Source organism: Malaya genurostris, chromosome 1 (assembly GCF_030247185.1).
Source record: "Malaya genurostris strain Urasoe2022 chromosome 1, Malgen_1.1, whole genome shotgun sequence".
Taxonomy (NCBI): domain Eukaryota; kingdom Metazoa; phylum Arthropoda; class Insecta; order Diptera; family Culicidae; genus Malaya; species Malaya genurostris.
This window is the reverse complement of record NC_080570.1, coordinates 94575706-94598347: the sequence shown is the minus strand read 5'-3', so window position 1 is coordinate 94598347 and position 22642 is coordinate 94575706. Positions and strand designations below refer to the sequence as shown.

Here is a 22642-nt window from a genome sequence, read left to right as displayed (position 1 = left end):
TTATTATCAAAAGTATTTTACATTATGTTTACTCATATAACATTATTGAATATTAAATTTCTAACCTTATTAAAAAGAGCCTTTCCTTCCTTTCTGAGATTATGACTGCTCAGAGTGGAACATGCTATTTCCGCACATGTTGATGAGCATTATAGAGCATCAGCAGTTGATTCCGGAACAAACAAGGAATATGCAATCGAATAATGAACATGAACAAAACAGTTGCTTTGAACCATTCACAGGAGATGCTCCCCTGAAATACTCTCTGTCCAATTCTTGGTGGATTTTGTATTTGAAACACAACCGATTAAATCGATCGAAAAAATTATTCAGCACCTTCAGATGAATTTTTATTCACTGTAATCGAACACAATTTTTACAACTCAGCCCACCGTGTGTCGTACTTCTCCATTAGCCCGTCCTTCATGCTACTCTCATCGGTATCGCTCGCAGCCAAATGTGTATGTCGCAGCAACTCTCTCGCTTCGAACACAAACACGTGTGTAAGGCTAACATAAATTCTTGAAAACAAAGATACATAAAATACGAAAAGCAGCACAGACGGAACATTAAAAATAACATAAATCTCTTGATGTTTTAAATAGGCATTGGGGTATGATGGGCTCTGTTGATAAATATAGAAAAAATTCATGATGTAAACTGATTGAAGGTTTTATTTACGATCAATTGAAACATTTTACTAGTATTATTAGAAAAGTTCCCCTTGAAATTTTTTCTGATTGGATAATTTGAAGTTAAAACATTTACAACATGAAATAATTATATCGATTCATGTTTTCATGTTCTTATTGCTATTGTTCATATATTTTAATTAGGAGCAGCTTATTATTAATCCTTTGTTCCGGGTTGGCGGTTTAATGCATAGGACGCTGGTCTTACAAGGCAGCTATCGTATGTTCAACCCCCGACCTGGAAGGATTCTTAGTGTCAGTAGGATCCATAGTACTAGCCATGCAATGATTCTGTACGCTAAGAATCGGCTGCGAAGTTTGTTGGAACAGAAAAGCCAAATTTCACGAAAGGAATGTAATACCAAGACTTTGCTTTGCTTATTATTAATCCACCACGGCAGACCGAATATTTTTATGTTCTTTACTCTTTGGAAAAAAATCATGTAATTGATGATATACGGTCGACATATTTGAGTGTCGAAAATGACATTTTCACAGTTGATTTAACACTAGATTCATGCATTTCCATATATGTTTAAGTGTTGAAACAAGAAATTTTCTGTGCTTGTGTGGAAAGCAGGCTATGTTTGCCACAGATTTATCTCATTCTTGTAAAATCCAGTTGTTTTACTTATTAGGTTTTATTGAATTTCGTAATATGTGGATTTGCGTCACCTGTAGATCTCAATATTTTTTGCTATGCAGAAAAAGTTCAATCACTCCGCAAAATAACTAAACTTTAATTATTCTATTCGTTTCGTTGAAGGTTGAAAAAATATTTGCGTGAAAAATGTGCATTTACAACGCGATTCATTTGGGGAAAGTTTGAAATTCCACCTATTTCAAATCAGTTTCGAAATTGTTGTAGCTAAAGATGGCTATGAGTATACTATGACCAAGTTGTTTTGCTTATCGTCACGAGTTTAATTTAGCACAGTTTACTGGCAGATTCAAAAAAAATCTCCTGCTAAAAAAGGTCGCACGAATTTGAACTGCGGTTTCGTGAAGAAGCTTTCTTATTAGAAAGCTACCGTTCTTGAAAAAAGAACTCTTGATAATTCATTCTTTCACATGAACTAGTTTTTTTAACCGTTCGCGAACGAGTTGCCCATCTCTAGTACAGTGACCATCTGTCAGATTAAATGCAATTTGGCGGATGATGTGCTGCATCTTCAGTGCCGTTCTAATTGAAAAGCACTGTTCAAATTATAAGCACAGACACTTGTTTGATCATTTTTGTCGTAACTTCATATATTAATCAGACCCTCCACCAGGGCCGCCGAGAGAAAAAATGAACCCGGGAAGATTGCAATATTACGGGCCCAATACATGAGAATAAACCCTTAGTGTAATTCCCACACCAAAACGCAACTCTCGCATGAATTGCACCTTAAGGTCTACCTGTACTCGGCAGGTGATGCCCGTCAGGCACGTTGTTTTCGCTTCGGCTTTGACTGAGCGTGCTGTTTGTGCATGTATTGGTATAACGGATCTAGCAAAATTTGTAGATCGGTCGCAACGATACACAAATTTGTATTATTAAATATTGTTTTATTATTTCATATTAATAACGAATCTAGTTCAAATATGCAAACTGTTTATTTTGATTCGGTGTTGTAGTGTAACCATGGTATTTTTGCGGCACCTTTTTATGTTTATAGCTTTTTAAAAGGGGGCATTATAAAAGTATATCAGTTATCTTTGGTAATACTTCTCTTCCATTCGCATTGCGTTTTTTTAAAACCGCTTTGCTGCTTGATAATGAATGAAAACTGACGATGATTTCAAAGCGTCTGAATAAATTGTGTCAATGAAACTATTTTGTGTCGTTTCATCTTCTTGTTTTAAGGCGCCAGATAGAAATATCGACGAAAAGAATGCGATTACTGCCAAAGTGCAAACAATAAGAAACGTGCGTGTTAGTTATATTCGATCAAAGCAAACTTGTTAGGCCGAAAATGCACTGAAAATCGAGTTTGTTTTTTTTTTGGGAAGAACATCACACTTACTTATTCTGTTTTTGTTTTCAGCGCTGCACTAATGTAATGTAGCAACGACTATACTCGCTCCAACTCGGGTGTAATCAAGGGATCCCTTTAATTCACCGGCCACTACCGATCGCCAGCTGAAAGCTGGATCCTCGAGAATCCGCGACCCCGATACTACATTACATAATGATACTACTCTAGTTTTAAGTTAGACGATAATTAAGATTAGTAAATACCCTTGGCATCTTAGAGCTTAAGCAGTGTGCCTTAATATTATATTATATTATTGAATAAAAAAACGGGATCCCTTTATACCCTACATCGGTACAGTGCCACCGTTGAAAACAAAAATACTTAGATTGCCGTTTCAACCTTCCGAGCGAACAGACGTGATTTGGATTTACTGCGAAAGCATTGAAAACCAGTTGTGTGTGTGATAAAGTGGTCGGACGATATTGCGTGATAGACAATAGTGCTTTTTCCTCTGAGAGGTTTTTTTTCGCGTTATATAATAGAACAGTGCCTTATTGTGAGCGGTCGATCGAAACGGTACCGTTAGCCGGTTATTGATCCGCCGATCAAGGCCAAGTGTGCGGATTATAAACAAGCGGCAATTGTTCCCTGTGTCGATTGTGATCGAACATTGAAGTGAAGTGATACCGTTAATCCATACAAACTATAAACAGTTTATTTGTGCCTTTTCCTCGGTGAGGTTTTTTGCACCTTCGCACCGAACCGTTAGCTGGTGCTTTGTGCTTTTCCTCGTAGAGGTTTTTTGGCATCAATTGAAGTGGCAATCGACCAAGAGCAGGTCTTGGCGACCGTTCCTTGCATTTGTACAACAAGCTAAGTATTGCCTTTTTCTTTATTCTTATTACTTATTACAGTTTATTGTTGCACCCCTCTTATAATTTACCACTTGCCTAAATATAACCTCGTGCTACAGTAAGCACAATGAGTCCTCCCCCTCCAGACGAAGAAATGAAGACAGATCCTAATCCGCCTGTTGTTGACAGTAATAAAACCCCCCGGATTAAGGAATATTCCGATGAACCCTCGCTATCGACCGGTCCATATGTGGTGTACTTCCGGGCCAAATCTAAAGATAAAGCATTGAATTTATTGACATTAAATAAGAACCTGACGTCACATTACCCGACTATCACACAAATAGTAAAAATGCGCTCCGACAAACTCAGGGTCTCGTTGACCAGCTTAAAGCAGGCTAATGAGATCGTTCGAAATGAGCTCTTTACGCGGGATTATCGCGTATATGTACCAGCACGCGAAGTCGAAATAGACGGCGTGGTCACAGATGCAGGTTTGACTTGCGCAGATATTCTTGAGCACGGGGTTGGCGGTTTCAAAAACCCCTTACTCAAGAATCTGAAGATACTGGATTGCAAACGCTTGCATTCAGTATCGATCGCCGAGGATGGGTCAAAATCTTATCCTCAATCGAACTCGTATCGTGTGACCTTCGCTGGTTCGGCTTTGCCAAATTATGTCCTTCTGGACAGGGTTCGTCTACCCGTACGTCTCTTCGTGCCGCGGGTTATGAACTGTACTAATTGCCAGCAATTAGGACACACAGCCTCCCATTGTGCGAATCGGCCCCGTTGTTCGAAGTGTGGAGAGCGTCATGCGGATGGCTCTTGCGGAAGAGACATTGAAAAGTGTCTCTACTGCAGTGAGGGTCCGCATGATCTCTCAGCATGTCCCACCTACAAATTGCGTGGAGATAAGCTAAAGCACTCTTTGAGGGAACGCTCCAAGCGCACATTTGCAGAAATGCTAAAGAGTGCTACACCACCAAGCCCATCTGCAAATCCCTATGCTTGCTTGTCAACAGACGAGTGCGATTCAGACGACCCTCTCGAAGGCACATCTTCGGCCATCCCTCGTAGCAACAGGAAAAGGAGAAATATTTCCTCTCATAAGCTACCTAGTAAGGGTTCGAAGGTGGCCCTTGAGGGGCCTCCAAAAGTAACAGCTAATGGTAGTGTTAGTAAAACACCGAAGCAAAGAATAGCTCCTGATCTAGAAAAACTGAGATCTGATAAGGAGTTTCCAACACTTCCTAAGACAAACAAAAACTCAATTGCCCCTAAAGACCAGTCAAAGAATCAACCAAATGCTGGATTTATTAAATTCTCTGATATAGTGGACTGGATTTTTAAAACTTTCAATATCTCTGACCCCTTGAAAGGTATTTTGATGACCTTTGTACCCGTAGCTGAGACGTTTTTGAAACAGTTGACTGTAAAATGGCCCCTTCTTTCAGCGATTGTATCCTTCGATGGCTAATTTATCCAATGAGGTCAAGGATTTGATCACTGTTTTACAATGGAATTGCAGAAGTATCATCCCAAAAATTGATTCCTTCAAACATCTATTATATACCACGAATTGCGATGCATTTGCATTGTGCGAAACTTGGTTAACTTCTGAAATATCTCTCAACTTCCACAATTTTAATATTATTCGTTTGGATCGAGAAACCCCCTATGGAGGAGTACTTTTGGGAATCAAAAAGTGCTATTCCTTTTATCGAATTAACCTCCTCTCGATACCAGGTATTGAAGTTGTCGCATGTCATGTTACAATCAAAGGTAAGGACCTTTGTATTGCTTCCATCTACATTCCCCCTAGAGCCTCGGTTGGGCATCAGCGGCTCAGTGATATCATAGAACTCCTTCCCGCACCAACGTTGGTTTTAGGAGACTTTAACTCACACGGTACGGGATGGGGTTGTCTTCATGACGATAACAGATCAGCTATGATTCATGATATTTGCGACAACTTCAATATGACAATATTGAATACGGGAGAAATGACACGGATTCCTGCACCACCAGCAAGACCAAGTGCGCTGGATTTATCCCTTTGCTCGACATCGCTACGGTTGGATTGCAAGTGGAAGGTAATCCCCGATCCTCACGGTAGCGATCATCTACCTATCGTAATTTCAATCGCCAACGGATTAAGACCATCGGAGACAATCAATGTTTCGTATGACCTCACACGAAATATTGATTGGAAATATTACGCAAATGCGATGTCTGAGAAACTGGAAACAACACAAGAACTTCCTCCGGAGGAAGAGTACACGCTTTTGGCTGGCTTGATTCTCGACTCCGCGATTCAAGCTCAGACGAAACGTGTACCCGGCGCGAAAACTAACATCCGTCCTCCCAATCCGTGGTGGGACAAAGAGTGCGCATCACTGAACGCGGAAAGATCTTTAGCATTCAAAAAGTTCAGAAAATATGGGATACCTGATAATTATAGAAATTACGCAGCGCTAGATAAGCAAATGAAGAACTTAGTTAAAGTAAAGAAACTAGGTTACTGGCGACGGTTTGTTGACGGATTAACAAAAGAAACATCGATGAGCACTCTTTGGAACACAGCCCGACGAATGCGAAACCAAAACACCACGAACGAAAGCGACGAATATTCCAACCGTTGGATATTCGATTTCGCTAAAAAAGTATGTCCAGACTCTGTTCCGGAACAGAAGATCTCCCGCGCCGCGACATCAAATACAAATGAAACACCGTTTTCGATGGTAGAGTTCTCACTTGCGCTCTTGTCATGTAACAATAAGGCCCCGGGGTTAGACAGAATCAAATTCAACTTGTTGAAGAATCTGCCTGACACCGCCAAAAGACGCTTGCTGAATTTATTCAACAAGTTCCTCGAGGGTAATATTGTCCCACACGACTGGAGACAAGTGAGAGTTATCGCCATTCAAAAACCTGGGAAACCAGCCTCCGATCACAATTCGTATCGGCCGATTGCTATGCTTTCCTGTATCCGGAAGTTGTTCGAAAAAATGATTCTCTTCCGTCTAGACAATTGGGTCGAAACTAATGGCTTTCTTTCAGATACACAATTTGGTTTCCGCAGGGGTAAAGGAACGAACGATTGTCTTGCGTTGCTCTCAACAGAAATTCAAATGGCATTTGCTCGTAAAGAACAAATGGCATCAGTATTTCTAGACATCAAGGGGGCTTTTGATTCAGTTTCTATAAATATCCTATCTAAGAAGCTGCACCAGCATGGTCTTTCGCCGGTTTTGAACACCTTTTTATATAATCTATTGTCCGAGAAACACATGTATTTCGCACATGGTGATTTGTCGACAATAAGATTTAGCTACATGGGTCTTCCTCAGGGCTCATGCTTAAGCCCCCTTTTATACAATTTTTACGTAAAAGATATCGATGAATATATCAACACATCTTGCACGCTAAGACAACTTGCCGACGACAGCGTTGTGTCTATTATAGGACCCAAAGCTGCCGATCTCCAAGGACCATTACAAGATACTCTCGACAACTTATCATCATGGGCTCTTCAAATGGGTATCGAGTTCTCTACGGAGAAAACTGAGCTGGTTGTATTTTCGAGGAAGCGAGAACCAGCACAATTACAGCTTCAACTAGGGGGTGAAACCATAGCTCAGGCCTTCACATTTAAATATCTCGGGGTCTGGTTCGACTCCAAAGGCACCTGGGGATGTCACATTAGGTATCTGAAACAAAAATGCCAGCAGAGAATCAACTTTCTTCGTACAATAACCGGATCATGGTGGGGTGCCCACCCAGGAGACCTGATCAGGCTGTACCAAACAACGATATTGTCCGTAATGGAATATGGATGCTTCTGCTTCCGATCCGCCGCGAACACCCATTTCATTAAACTGGAAAGAGTTCAGTATCGTTGTTTGCGTATTGCCTTAGGTTGCATGCAGTCGACTCATACGATGAGTCTCGAAGTGCTTGCGGGCGTCTTACCGTTGAAAAATCGATTCTGGGATCTCTCATATCGATTGCTAATCCGATGCGATATCTTAAATCCGATAGTGATTGAAAACTTCGAAAGGCTTGTCGAGCTCAATTCTCAGACCCGTTTTATGTCCTTGTATTTTGATTACATGGCTCAGAATATTAATCCTTCTTCGTTTGTTTCCAACCGTGCTCATTTGTTGGATACTTCTGATTCTACTGTGTTTTTCGACACATCCATGAGAGAAGAGATTCGTGGAATTCCGGATCACGTGCGCCCTCAAGTGGCCCCAAATATTTTTTATAATAAATTTAGAACAGTCAACTGTGAAAAGATGTTTTACACTGACGGATCAAACATCAACGAGTCCACAGGCTTCGGTATCTTCAATCAGAACATCACCGCTTCGTACAAACTCAGTGATCCGGCTTCAGTTTACGTCGCAGAATTAGCTGCTATTCAGTACACCCTCGAGATCATTGAAACGTTGCCCAAAGACCATTACTTCATTGTCACGGACAGTCTAAGCTCAATAGAAGCTCTCCGGGCAATGAAGCCAGGAAAGTATCCCCCATATTTCCTGGGGAAAATACGGGAACACTTGCGAACTTTATCTGAACGGTCTTATTCAATATCGTTAGTCTGGGTCCCTTCACATTGTTCCATTCCGGGAAATGAAAAGGCAGACTCATTGGCTAAAGTGGGCGCATTAGAAGGTGATATTTATGAAAGACCAATCTGCTTCAATGAATTTTTCAGTATTTCTCGTCGAAGAGCACTTGAAAGTTGGCAAACTTCATGGAGTAATGACGAACTGGGACGATGGCTACATTCCATTATCCCTAGGGTATCGACGAAACCTTGGTTCAGGAGGATGAACGTGAGTCGCGATTTCATTCGTGTTATGTCTCGGCTCATGTCTAATCACTACACATTCAACGCACATCTTCGGCGTATTGGGGTCATGGAGAGCGGTTTCTGCACCTGTGGCAACGGTTATCAGGACATCGAGCATGTCGTATGGTCATGTGTGGGGTATTGTGACGCCAGGTCTGTTTTAAAGGACTCCCTCAGGGCCCGAGGTAGACCACCTGATGTTCCGGTTCGAGATGTGTTGGCGAGTCGGGATATATCATATATGTTACTCATATATAAATTCCTTAAACACATTAATATACAAGTGTAATCTGCGTTAGTTACCCCTGTTCCTCTACTGATGCGAAGAAGAAACTTCACCCACAGGTTCGACACTAACATCCGCCCGAATCTCCCCATCCCTCGTCTGTCCACCATCTTCATTGGAACTAACAAGATCTTTCTGCTGTCACTAAATTTTCTGCTTCCCCCTCCCACGTTTTTTCACCATCTCGATGTCAACTAATTAGATCTTTGTCGTTCTTAGTCATTTTGTTCCCATATCCCCTTTTTACTCTGTTCTCCGTAATATTTACTTCTCTGTATATTTTTTTTTTCATTTTCCTCCGTAACATCATCATCATTGCCCACGGACGGCCGCTGTAGTCTATGAGATGAATATGGGCCACCCGCCTGGTATTCGTAGCCTGGGGGTGTCCCCCGCGAACCCACACGGACAGAAAGAAGCGGCTAATACCAAGATACTTACCAACGTGTTACATTCAGTACGCCGGCCGGTGCCGATTGCTAGCTGAAGGCGGGATCTGCCAAAGTCATTACATTATCTTAATATACTATCCTAGTTTTAAGTTATTTGTTAATTAAAATTAGAAAAAGCCCTTGGCATCTTAGAGCTTAAGCAATGTGCCTTAATAAATTATATGATTGAAAAAAAAAAAAACAAAAATGCTGTTAGACATATTTCTCGGTTGATTTTCCAGAAGGCCGTAAGAGCAAGTGACAGTTTCTCTTTGTTTACTTTCTCTTCTATTAATTACCTAGCGGTTTACACGTTTATCACTTAACTCTTTGCATAGAATGATGCTCGAAACGTTCGACTGTCAAACAGAACTGTGAAATCCAATAAAATCTTTTTAAATCACATCACAATAATCGAAAGAGAGTGAACAAAGAGAAACTGTCACTTGCTCTTACGGCCTTCTGAAAAATCAACCGAGACTTGTCATTTTTCTGCTCGAATTAAATGAACGGTGCTCGGTCACGCGACACTGTCAAGTTTCGCTTCCCGTATCGTGTCGCCTTTGGCTTCGTCATCAGGGTGAATTCGATGCGCCTGCTGAGTTTTCTGGCTCTAAGAGGGAAATTACCTGAGAATAAAACCTCTATGATCGAAATTGGATAAATGTCCGATATTCTTCCTCACGCTATCGGGGAGACGTCGGCTCGAAAATGCGTTGTTTGGTATCTCTTCACTCTTTTGCTCTAGCGATACATAATGAAAGCGTAAAACTTTTTCCGATTGAAGCCTACGATCGGGCCGATAGCTTTCTCAATCGATCCAATAATCGGGCGATGATCGGACCGATGCGGGTCGACAATATCCACCGGGCAGAGTGACGACATCTCGTCCATAATGTTGGTAACAATTTTCGGTTGATTTTTCATTAGGGCGTATAAGCAAGTTACAGTTCACGCGTTTTTTTAGAACGGCCAATAAGTCACCTGTCAACTTCCACTTTCGAAAGAAATTGTAAGCGAGCTATGAAAGACATTCGAAATTACTCTTCAAAGTGAAGGTCGATGGATAGTTTATTGGCCGTTTTAAAAAAAAAGGCGTGAGTTTCTCTTTAATCACTCTCTCTTTCGATTATTGTGATGTGATTGAAAAGATTTTTTCTGATTTCACTACTCTGTTTGAAAGTCGAAACTTTCGGGTATCATTTTATGCAAAGAGTTGAGTGATAAACGTGGAAACCGCTTGACAATTAATAGAAGAGAAAGTAAACAAAGAGAAACTGTCACTTGCTTATACGCCCTGATGAAAAATCAACCGAGAATTTAAAACACTTAATTCGTTACACAGAGAAAGAATTGTTTTTCATTGAAATAGTGACAAAAGGAAATCTGGTTTGATATTGTTTCAATCGATATTTTGATGAAAATAATTATTTTACTTGTGCATTCCTGTCAATTTCTTGAAATTGTTGTGCTTTGAATTTACAAACTTTTTAGTTTAAATAAATGCACTTAAATTTAGTTATTTAAACTGACGCTTTTGTTTGTTATAATCATATATTTTTGTTTGATTTTAACAATAAACTGATTTCTTTTAAATTAATTTGAAAAGTTATTATTAAACTTTTAATTCGATTTATGACGTTTCAAAATTCTTAAAACCATGGTTTTGATTTATATTGCCAATTGTCAAGATATTTAGCAGGAGCATCGTGAGATGATCGAATTATTCGCATACCACAAATTACACTACAGGAATTTAATACCAAGGCTTTGCTTTTTTACAATCAAGTCCTAATATTTAAATCAGTATCCAATGTTTTGGTGCTTCATCAGTCCGGTCAAGATCTTCGCATCAAACATGTTGTTTTTTTTATCCCTTTATGGGCTACTAGGCTATGGTGCCCAAATGAACACTAGTAACGAAGGAGGAAACCGGCCTATCATTGATAGGTTCCCTCCAGCATGTAACTCAAGCGACAGATTCCTTTACGGTTATCAATTTGCAACGAAAGATACGAATATCTTCTATTGCAAGTTCACCAGAGAGTTTGTCACTTGGGCAGGAAGTGTGTGCTTCACCCTGTAACCAGTCACTCATTGAGTCGTGCGTCTGTATCGTATTAGTATTTTGTCATCCTACTAACTGCTTCTGTGTCTTAAATGTCCTCGTCGAAATTTCGCATTGTATCCGCTTCGGTCTATATAGTCTTTTATGTCTTATTATTACTTTGAAGTTCCCAAATAGATGTAGATATGTTTGGTCTACTAACACTATCCATTCTAATCTGCTCTGATTGTTTCTATCTTTGTCGAAGTTACGTTACATTTCCTTTTCCCCATTGCATCGCTTTTTTTACTATGCCGGAGAAGCCTGTTAATATATCAATGTGATAATTTATCAAGTATAAAGAGATAATAATAATTACTATAACACTCCATATCGTTTTTGTCTATAATCTTTTATTTTGATAGTTTCTCGTGATAAAAATAAAATAAAATCAGGTGTTAGTAAGCTTGTTAAATTATATAACGTAAGGATGCGCATTTAACACTAGATTGCCCAGGAAAGTCACAATATATAAACAATTGCTTGAAATTCTGTGAGCTTTTCTAATTCTTTATATAACGATATATGCACTTAGGCACACTGCACTGACTTTTATTTATTCTGTCACAGTTTATATTATTGACTTTCTCTCTTTCAATCATTTTGACTGCTTTTGAGCAATTTAGGGTCTAAAGTTTTGGGCCTTCTAGTGTTGAGCACGCATCCAGGAAACAAGAACTACATGTATTTTGTGAAGAAATACTAGGTGTGACTGGATCAAATGGTCCACGTGAACCGTTCTCTCAAAGAAACACGCATCTCACACTCTTAGTTAGAAGGTGACATCTGTGTCCAAGTTGGAGAAATCTAAGTACATTCAAACCTTTCCCGATTTGAGAGTGTATTCACACCTGATTAATCAGTGTGCTGAATTAAATTCACCAAGTTCAGGACGAATATGATATATTAATATTCATCCCAACTGGATCAAAATAATTCAAATTGGTGACCAATTCCAGGCATAAGAATGCTCGAAACCACCTAATGACCTATTGTCAATTTCAAGCATTATTAGTCCTGTCCACTCCGTGATCGATCCAGACAACATAATAATTTTCATCTTTTACATTTATAAGCGAACGATCGATCTCGGTATGGTCCGACTTTGTCAATACGCGAAGTGTAAATTGACTCCCACCCCCATCCACCAAGCGGGGGTACGCGCCCTGTAGCTCATCATCCAAAGCCCAGGGAAGATCTTCGCATCAAACATGTTGTTGTAAAGAAAATGTGTTATGTGATGTTATGAAATTTTCAGGAACACTATAAATTATCAATACATACGCTTGGAATGAAAGAAGTAGATAAAATTTTACTTATAAAACGTGCACAAACTTTATCCGCGGGAGACAAAAATGGTCTGGTTTTTTCACGCGGGTAAAATTTCTCTGGTTTATAAGAAATAATACTATCGCGCAGAGAAATGGAGCATGTTTAGAAAAACAAAACTGTTAGTAGATTTTTAAATTTGATTCATGATGAGTTCTAAATAAATTATTGTTTTTTTTTTACTAATTTCTCCCTTCAACATTAACAATGTTCCTTGTTTGATTTGAATATAAATTTTGCTCTAGTCCAATAAAACAAATATTCGTTACGGATGATTTAATTATTGAAATAAACCAACTATTTATTACATGTCAATCAAAGTTGACTTGATGTTACCGGCAATGCTTATGTTGATTCAATCCTGCTATACCTTTGCATGTAAAAAAGATTTTGTTCAATTTATATTTGGTCTTATTTGTGTGATGATACAACTAAATTTTCTATTTAAATGAACCATATTAGTTCTATTTTTTGTCGCCCGGTAATTCAGAGCATTTTTTTTTTTCAACGAATCGTTGAAAGATTCAATCGTATGTATTAATAGTTGATAATATTTTTGAACATTGCGTAACATTTTATAACACATTTTCTTCACGAAAAAACATTTGTTACAAAGATCTTGACCGGCCTGATGAAGCGCCGAATTATTGGATATTCATTAAAATACCAGAGCTTGATTGTGGTATGTGCCTAACTCGATCGCCAATTTTTTGGAAATAGGAAATATCAATCAAGAGCTTGGTTTTTAGGAATTTTAAAACGAATATAAACAAAACAAAAGGAGCTCCAGAAATTACTTTGCAAATTAGTTTGAAAAAAATCATTTCATTCTTAAAAACAAACAAAAATGTATGGTTATATCAAACAAGTGTGTTTGTTGTAAAAACTAAATTCAAGCTCAATTATTTCATCTACAAAGTTTGTAAGTTTAAAGCGCTATCAACTTCTACTAGAATTCGTTCATTTGAAACTATTTTTTTAAATTGAATTTGCTGTGAAATTGTTTGTCAAGAAATTGACAGGCACGTACAAGTTAAGTATTTGTTATTTTAATCAAAATATTGATCGAAACAAACTAATCCACTGAGAAAATTTCAATATCATGTTTTGTAGGTTAAAGCAGCGATATTTGCTGCTTTTCATTTGTCACTATTTCAATTAAAAAAAATCGTTGTGTAAAACCCAAATTTTGTTATCTTTACGTTATTTTTCTCTGCTTGTAACATGGTAAATAGTAAACTTTGTGTTTCATTGCACAAATAAGATCATAGAAAAATTGCATAATTTTTTTTTCTTTATTTAAAGGTATAGCAGGATTGGCTCAACCTAGACATTGCCGATACCATTAACTCAACTTTGCTTGATGGTTGTGCTTCCATTATAGATTCTATGAGAGTCGCAAAAAAAATTATGTATGAAATGAGTAATGCAAACAGAAAATTCAATGATAATAATAATTCGCTTCTCCCGGTGAATTAACAAGAAATGCTTCTTATTCTACCAGGGTGCAACAATACTAGAAAATATCACATATTACCCATCCGGCCCTAGCTTCCAACGCAAGCAATTTGAGAAAATCATTCGTTTTACATGCATTTTATCTGAAAGCATTGCGATCTAGGAAAATCTCGTTGGTTCGTACATGTCGAAATAATCCCCTCATTACGCATTGTGTTATCTTTTACTTTCGAGTTCATTATTTGTTATTCCTTCTACCGGTTTAGTCTACATGACCAAATCGGGTACATTCTGTGAGCGACGTGTATGAGTGTATGTTTGTGCTATGTGCACTATGTACTGGGCATATATGTATTACATTTCAAATTCGATAAACCGAGACGAAGCACACTTGAGTGATTTTCCAGTTTTAATAATGTACTAAACTACTTTCTAAAATTATATGTAAAATATATGGGTACTTTGGGACATCTTGCATGTGGAAGGAGGTCATTGGATTGTTTTATTTTTATTGAAAAGGATAGAATGTTAGCGAGGGTTAGAAATGGTGAGCTCTTACTTTAAATTAATAATTGATTCAACTTTGGTGATTATTAGACACATATTATTCCGAAAATTTTTATTTATATTTATACACTCCATTAATCTGGAATTCAAATTATTCTTCTCGAAAAATTCATCCATTCTGATATCGGAAATCTTAAACTCCTGACCATGCGCGGGCTTTCCGTTAGAAACCATGGACACTAGATTTAATTGAGATTGTATTTACAAGTTCAATTTATGAACTATGGAAAGACAAAGAGTAAGCAGCCACTACTCGCGTGCTAGTAAAGGCTGTATATCGAACGCTGAAAGAGTCATCTCGTCTCATGCTTCACTGGTCTTGATGAAACAAATCCAAGTTTTGTAACCACATTCGTCAAACGCCGAATGTGCGTTCAATACGTTTGTATGGATACTCAAAAGAGAAATAACATCAATCGAGTAATGTTTATTCATCTGTTCCCATTTATCCTATCGGTCGGATTGAGCTCTGAGCCGGCAATTTTTATTCGTTTAACTTCAATCTGCTAGAGACATATTTAGCCAACATCGTTTTTATCAGATGCGACGCATATTGACAGTATCTACTGCTTAGAGGCAGTTACTGCTAGGAAAGCGAAAACAAGGATATAAGTAACATATAGCATTTTAAAGAGCACTTGAGCTTTCTTGATATTGCTAAACAAAGCGTTTTTAAATAATGACCTAAACAATTAAGAATAAAAAGTAGTTTTCAATTTATCACTTTCGGTTGTTTTCTCTAATGGAATCCATCAGCCAAAACCAATCTTGGCATTTCTTTTGCACTCACACACTCGGTCTCTCTTTCCATACCGTGAGTATAATACGGATATGAAGAATATTATGCTACAATCGTCCCACTGGTTTCTAGGTTATGCTTCGAATTGCTTTCTGGCATCCCACTCCGACACCGCCTGCCGATCGTTGTTGTATGTGCACAAGTGTACGTAATGGCAAGCAAAGACGATGGCCATAATAATGTTTACTACACCCTGGCCTGGTAGTGGTTAACACACTCTAGTAGTGTGGGTGACCCTTTGCACAATCACGTGCATGCTACTCTGCCTTGTATCGATGCTGCTGTCTGTTTTTCGTGGGCACATTACTGTGGCGCGCGACAACGTAAACATGTTTTTTCATTAAATTCATTTGATGAAATAACGCCTCCTTGGAAGCACGACCTGTTTCTCGTTCGGATTATGCACGATATCTGTAATTAAAATTAATTTCTGAAAAGGAGATTTAATTCTCTTCATGTGGCACCCATTGGTATTATAATAACATCAATGAGTACTGAAGAAAAAACACATCGAATCATTATTTAATGATTAATGATTGAATATAGCATACCTGATAATGCAAATTTTTTAATTTTAATATATACGTATATCTGAGACACTTCATGATAACTGCTGTTATTTTGGTAATCTGGGTTCCAGATAGGCGCGTCCAAATACAAGTACGGGATCGAAATCGACGGAACAGTTCTCAGTACCGGGGTAAAGAATAACGATTCGTCAGATCTTTTTTACGTACGACAGCTTGAGCGTGTATGTATCGGACAGAGCACACTGGAGATAAACTAGTAAATGTGGTCATAAAACCATAGTTACTAAGCACTAATCTCAAAACTGCTCTGTTGTGAATTTTTCACCTAGCACATGCCCCACTGTCTGGCTGTGGTTTACAAGAAAAACCTGTTTTAATCCACCTAGTAATGTAATGATGCCTTTCTCATGTATAATATTGTGGTATTCTATTCAAAATTTTTCTCTTTGATTTTTGAAAGATACCAAGGAGTTACTAATGCATTTACTAGTATAACATACAGAATACTAGTAAATGCACTACAGTGCTTCGCTCGCGTAGGTCGTCCTTGAGAAAACGAAGTGGTTTCACTATAATATGCACTTCCGGCACCGGAACCCGAAAACCGGTATAATCGAAGTCGGTTCGTGCGGCCACCAACTAACATGACGTACAAACGCTACTAGTTTTTATTCAAATTTTGAAAATTTTATACAATTTTGCCATCGCACTTTAAATGACGATTTAAATGTTTGTTGTATCCGAAAATATGCAGTAATTTTTGGTAGGACCATAAGACCTTTCATTTGAGCTTAAGATTGGTTTTGAGTCCAGTTTACAACATTTTTTACGTTTTTTGTTTCGCCGGTTTAAGTGACGGTGTACAATATTGAACACACTTTACCCTATAACTCCGGAACCGGAAGTCGGATCCGGGTGAAATTCAGGAATAACGCATGGGACCGTGAGACCTTTCATTAGAATCTAAGTTTGTGGAAATCGGTTCAACCATCTCCGAGAAAACTTAGTGAGATTATTTGACACATACAGCCCACACATACATACACACACATACACATATATACACACCACACAAACACACACACACACACAGAGACATTGCTTAGCTCGATGAACTGAGTCGAACGTTGCATCGAATGAGTTAAAACAGCACAGATACACGTATTTGGAATTAGTCAATAAGCATCCAATGCCCTATTTCTTACCAATCGTTTCCAAACTTTCAATCTTCACAATCAGTAAATTAGTATATCTGGACTTAGCATCAAGCTCAGTACTTATGAATATAACTCTTGTTCTAGATAGAAATCAACAATAGAATATTTCTATTTATATCCACAGATACTCTCACTTATAAGATGTATTTCATAGTTTCTTCAGATTCTGTATGGTTAAAAAAATACTTCTATACACCAGGGCACGCCTTCTATGAATTATTATTTTTTGGTCGTTATATTTTATGAAAACTGGTTGATGTTGGTAAATAGTCTGTTTCAATTGAAATAAAGATTCTTCATATTCTTAGTGGAAAAGACACTTGGATCAAATCTAATTTTGATTTTGTGTCGATACAACCTATATTAAACTTCATGTTAACATGTGATTAAAGAAACTTAATCCTTAAAATTTAGGCCTGTAATATTATATCTTATATAATTAGGCCAATCCTATGATAATGTATTCTGACAATAAAAGTTTATATGTTACTTGAACGTACAAGCATTTGTTCTATTTGTTCTTAGCTTAAGCTTATTGTGTTTAGAGCAAGGAATAGCAACATTTATAAAAAAAATAACTTTTTTCAATTCCATCTCCCGATCTACTACGTTGAATCATTCGTAAAAATGACCTAACACTTGACTGCTTACGTATTAACGACATCGTAGCAGAAATCACACCAATAAAGAGCAATTATTACTAATCGGCTAGTCGGGCACAACCCAATAAATCAAGTAAATATTTCTTCACAAGTCTATCAATGTAGCGCAGTGATAAAGGAAGCTTAGTGGCTCGAAGACGGCCGTCGCGCTGCCCTGGGAATCAATGGCCTTTTGCAAGCAACCTCAACCCCTCCTGTATACTCGAAGGAGTATCTTTAAAATATAGATTGCTTTCGAGATTGTTTTTTTCCTCATCACTTAATTACTATCACATATTCCGCTACTCATAACAAGATGGTTGAAGTAATCTAAATAACTGTAGTTTGAGCTATTTTTTATTCAAATGATTCAATACCACTCCATCAATTGAATTACTTTTTCATTGGACGTGATAGGATTTAGATAGTATAACATATTAGATTTCACATTTTTAAGACAAATCAGAAAGTTTTTAGAGCAAGTCGAAACCCTTAATCTTTGCAGAACAAGGAGTAGTTACTCTCTATCTGGGTAAATATTAATGCTTTGGAATCGTATGTATAATAAGCAAATTTTTACTGCATAAAAACCGTTTGTTAATGTTTTGTGTTTGCAAAAAATAATATGACTCACGGGAATGATAATGTTTACAAAACAACAGAAAAAGGTTCAACTGTCGCATATTATAGAATTACAATTATTGCGAAAAAATCTGTATTTCCTGTATACAATTCTCACAATATTATCGTGAAATCAAAAACAGATAACAGAAATAAGAAAATGTATTATTTTAAGAGTTATTCATTAAATTTGAAATACTCTGTTGTTAAAATTTGTTTCCACATGTTTATGATACATAAATTTTTACCCTATACATGGAATGAATAAAGTGAGTATTATAGCTAAAGGTTAGAATTATTAATTTGTTGAGAACTGTATAAATAGGAAAATAATGGTACTAAACAGCCTGATTCATCGTATGAATATTTATTATGAATAAAAAGTGGCTTTGAATATGTGGACACATTATTGTATTGTTCGATTCCTATAATGTATATGCAGTGCATCTATTTTTGTTCAACTATTTATGCTCCACTGTATACTATAACGATAAATCAATTATATGAAGTGTGTAATAGTAATCCCGCATTATTCCACTGTGTAATAGTAATCCCGCATTTGACCTGCGTAATAAACTATTTCATGATAATACAAACTATAATCTCGAACGTTTGACTATATCTAGTATAGTAAGTTTATCGTATTTGTTCATGCAGGATGTAATTCAGCAACACGTGACACCAGAAGCGCCTCTGATGAGAAATGGGTGCGTAAATGCTCCAAAAAAATGTGTAACTTATACGCAATTCACACAATCATAGTAGCTATTTGAAAAAAATACATTCATTTCTCACATATAGCGCTATTCGTGTCTCCGTACAGAGGGGAATCTAGGTTTACTTGATTTATGCAATAGCCCCGGGTTGGTTGATCAACGCGTACACACTCAAAACAGATTCCCGATATCGGCATATTTAAATGCCAATCGGATCGTCAACACGAGATTATACTGATTTTTCAGTAATCCACATGATCATTCCGAAATTCGTTAATGTAATATTCAGTTATCTCGATAAAGCACGTTTTTGCCGAAGTTTGACATAATATTATGCTGAGCTTGTCAATAAACATCGAATATACCGAAATCTGCAGATCAGTTTGCCGAGATTTCGAACAGTGAGTTTGCTTTTACTGAAACTCGGTCATCTGATGTCTCTTATCAGTTTTGCAAAGCATCACGTCGCCATTACTGGTAGAGCTGGAAGACGTTTCACTTGGATGAAGAATAAAGAGTCCTTTATTTCGTAAAAAGATAAGTGAAATGAAAAGCTATCTACTTTTCATATATTTCTACAAATATCTGCTTATTTCCAGGTAGAGTCTTTAGTCGTGATGTTTTTTTTAATGCTTTGTATGCTGAATCAACATTAACAAAACACCCCTTTTCCACAACCTTAATTTTTGTAATAATTATTCTATACAAAAATAAAGAAAAATCATTTTTATATTTGATTACAGATGACTCGGCATTTCTTGATTCATTCAACCCGAACCCACTTTTGCCGAGCTAACAGCAAAATTTCAATAATTGATAGTTAATAAATATAGGATTGCCGAGATTCTCAGTAATTATACATTTTGCCGAGACGATTAACGAGCACTTGGCTGTGCAAATTTCGGTATTTTTTGTCGAGATTCAGCAATAATATATATTTCAATGTCAAAACCATTACAATGAGCTATTTATTTCTCCCACTGTGCTAAACATTGAGAAACGAAAATACATTTCAAATGAATTTAAATCGTTACCTTCGTTGGCACGACGACGACGGTCGCTGGTTGCTTAACGTGTCTCATATTCATGCACACATTCGTCTCTCGTAGTATCTGCAGCAAAATCAACATCAGTTCAGCATAGCTATTTATAATAGATTTCCTTTCTTGTGCACGATTAGAGCGGCTATGTATATTTCTCATCCATTCCGCTACTGAGAGAGCGTGAATCTCACAAATTTCTTGTCAATCTATGTTCATGCTCGATTCCGGACTTGGTTTGCTGTTCTTGAGCCACTCCACTTTTCGTTTTCTCTGTGTGCATGCAACGCTAGCAATGGCAGCCGACTTTTAGCGGTGTGTTCGTTATATTTTGTTTGATGTTTGTACAGATATATTTTTTCTTCATTCGGTCAGCGACCGTTCGTGTAGTAACATAGTAGGTTCGGGTGCCCGTTCTAGTTTGATATTTCTTTCTCTTACTAGAAATATTGAGGAAAAAACGTTTGAAACCGTCCGTGTGTACCTTACAGAGAACATTTTCTCTCTCACGCGGTCGTCCGGTGCATTGCCAGTTGCATAGACGGAAAATTCGTGCAGTTTCTTTCACTTTTTCCGTGTATCTACACTCGGTTATGCTTGCGCAAGGTGTGATGATCCGGTAAGCCTAGTAGCAGCAACAGAACAGGCTCGATGCAACATGTTAAACAAGTGTCTAATTTGGTGATACAGCGCAATTGCATTCCAGGCATATTTGGATTCCGCTTGAATTGTGAATAATTTCGAGATGGAAATAGTGACATAACGATGTACACGATTAGTGCAAAGTAATATATCGTGAAGGAAGACTACTGAAGTCATTCAAACTTTACTCGCACCCAAGCACATCCTGGATTAAAATTTCATTTATGTATTTAGATATACACACGTGTTTGGATACATTTATGCATTGAGTGGTGCAATCAAAGACAAACAGTTGAATAACAAATGAGGAAGAAAATGTAATGAGATGAGATTAAAGTGATTCATTGTGTAACAATGTATTAAATCAACGTAGAAGCTACACAAAGGTGAATATTTTGATATGATGATACAGCTCATTTCCGATTCATACAGTTATTATTTCAGTTAGTTATTATAATTTTTCAAGAATTTTCCAATACTCAAACCGCAAATTGTTAGTTGAACTTAGTGACTGATATAAGTCATTGTGTTCTGTTTCAAAAGAACCTTGTTTTTAGAATTTCGAACATTGCTTAAACTATCATGCTTATTCTACTATAATTGAGATCATCGTGAGTTTTCAGCAGACATATAAATCTTTCAGAAGTATTGCACCTGCAAAAGTTAATTATAATGAAATATTTGGAATCTAATTGGACAAACGAATATACTACACGGTTAAAAATCCATTGCCGGTACCATGATTAAGATGTGAAAATCATGAAACTTGGCTTCCTATGTTATCATGCCTATTACTGATGATTCTATGAGCAAAATGAGGAATTGTTGCTCATGATATGCATCATTTTGCTCATAGAATCATCAGGCATGATCCCATAAGAAGACATGTTTCATGATTTCCATATTTTCTTAATCATGGCACCGAAAAAAGATTTTTATCCGTGTACAGTTGGCCTCACTCTAAGGGCATATTCAGTAGTGTTCTAGTTCTAGATGCATAATTTATGTCAGTTACAAAATTTAAATCTGAATTTTATGACAAGAAAAACTGGCAGCCCCAGCAGTGTTTTTCTCGTGTTTCAAATATACAAAAAATAGAACGGCATCGTAGACCAGTTTTAAATTTGACAGAACAACTGATCGAACAAATAAAACTAGAACGGTTTGCTGGGGATACGTTTGTTCAAGTTTCTGCTCTATTATAGATCTTCCATATAGAACTTCTAGCTGCTGAATTTGCTCTAATGATATTACGAATTCTATAAAAACATGACCTAATAAATGGAACCAATGTTGAAATCTCTAGAATCGAAGCCATGAACCGCTTCTGAATCCACCTAGTGATGTGGTAATGTCTTCCTCTTGGCATTCTAATCGTCTCATAAAATCTCACTTATACGAATATATCCCTAGAAACGTTTCGCATAATCTGTTTCAACATGATTTGTGACCACACCATAGCTTCAAAATGAGCCCAGGTTTGCCCAAATCGGTTAGGCAAGAGAGAAAATTCGACCGTTAGAAATTGCACGCACAGACATTTTCCGATCTCGTCGAACTAAGCCGAATGGTACTCAATCTCCGGAGCTACAATCAGAGGTCGAAGTGTCCAGCAATACTATATGATTTCTATAGATTCTATTACGCATTGCAATTAGAAAACACATACGAATACTTAAGATAATAATTGATAAAAATAGTGTAACGATACCACCATTCATCTCAGTTCCACAGTTCATCTCATATACTAGAACCATTGGTTAAAGTGAGATCTGCCATCCTTCTTCAAAGCATTAGCTAAAAGGGTAAGATGAAAATTAGTGCATTCACTTCGACTATTCGCGTCATTCTAACAGCAGTATTCAAGCGATTAAAAATTTCTACATG

General features: G+C 37.4%; 1 protein-coding gene across 3 annotated transcripts in view; it reads left to right on the top strand.

The window, feature by feature from the left end:
* The first annotated feature begins 20468 nt into the window (after positions 1-20468).
* LOC131425118 (TOX high mobility group box family member 3-like) overlaps positions 20469-22642 on the top strand; it is a 176622-nt gene continuing 174448 nt past the window's right edge. For all 3 annotated transcript variants that reach the window (XM_058586723.1, XM_058586722.1, XM_058586721.1), the window contains exon 1: positions 20469-21141. The gene's annotated coding sequence lies outside the window, so the exon portion shown is untranslated. The remainder of the gene's footprint in view (positions 21142-22642) is intronic.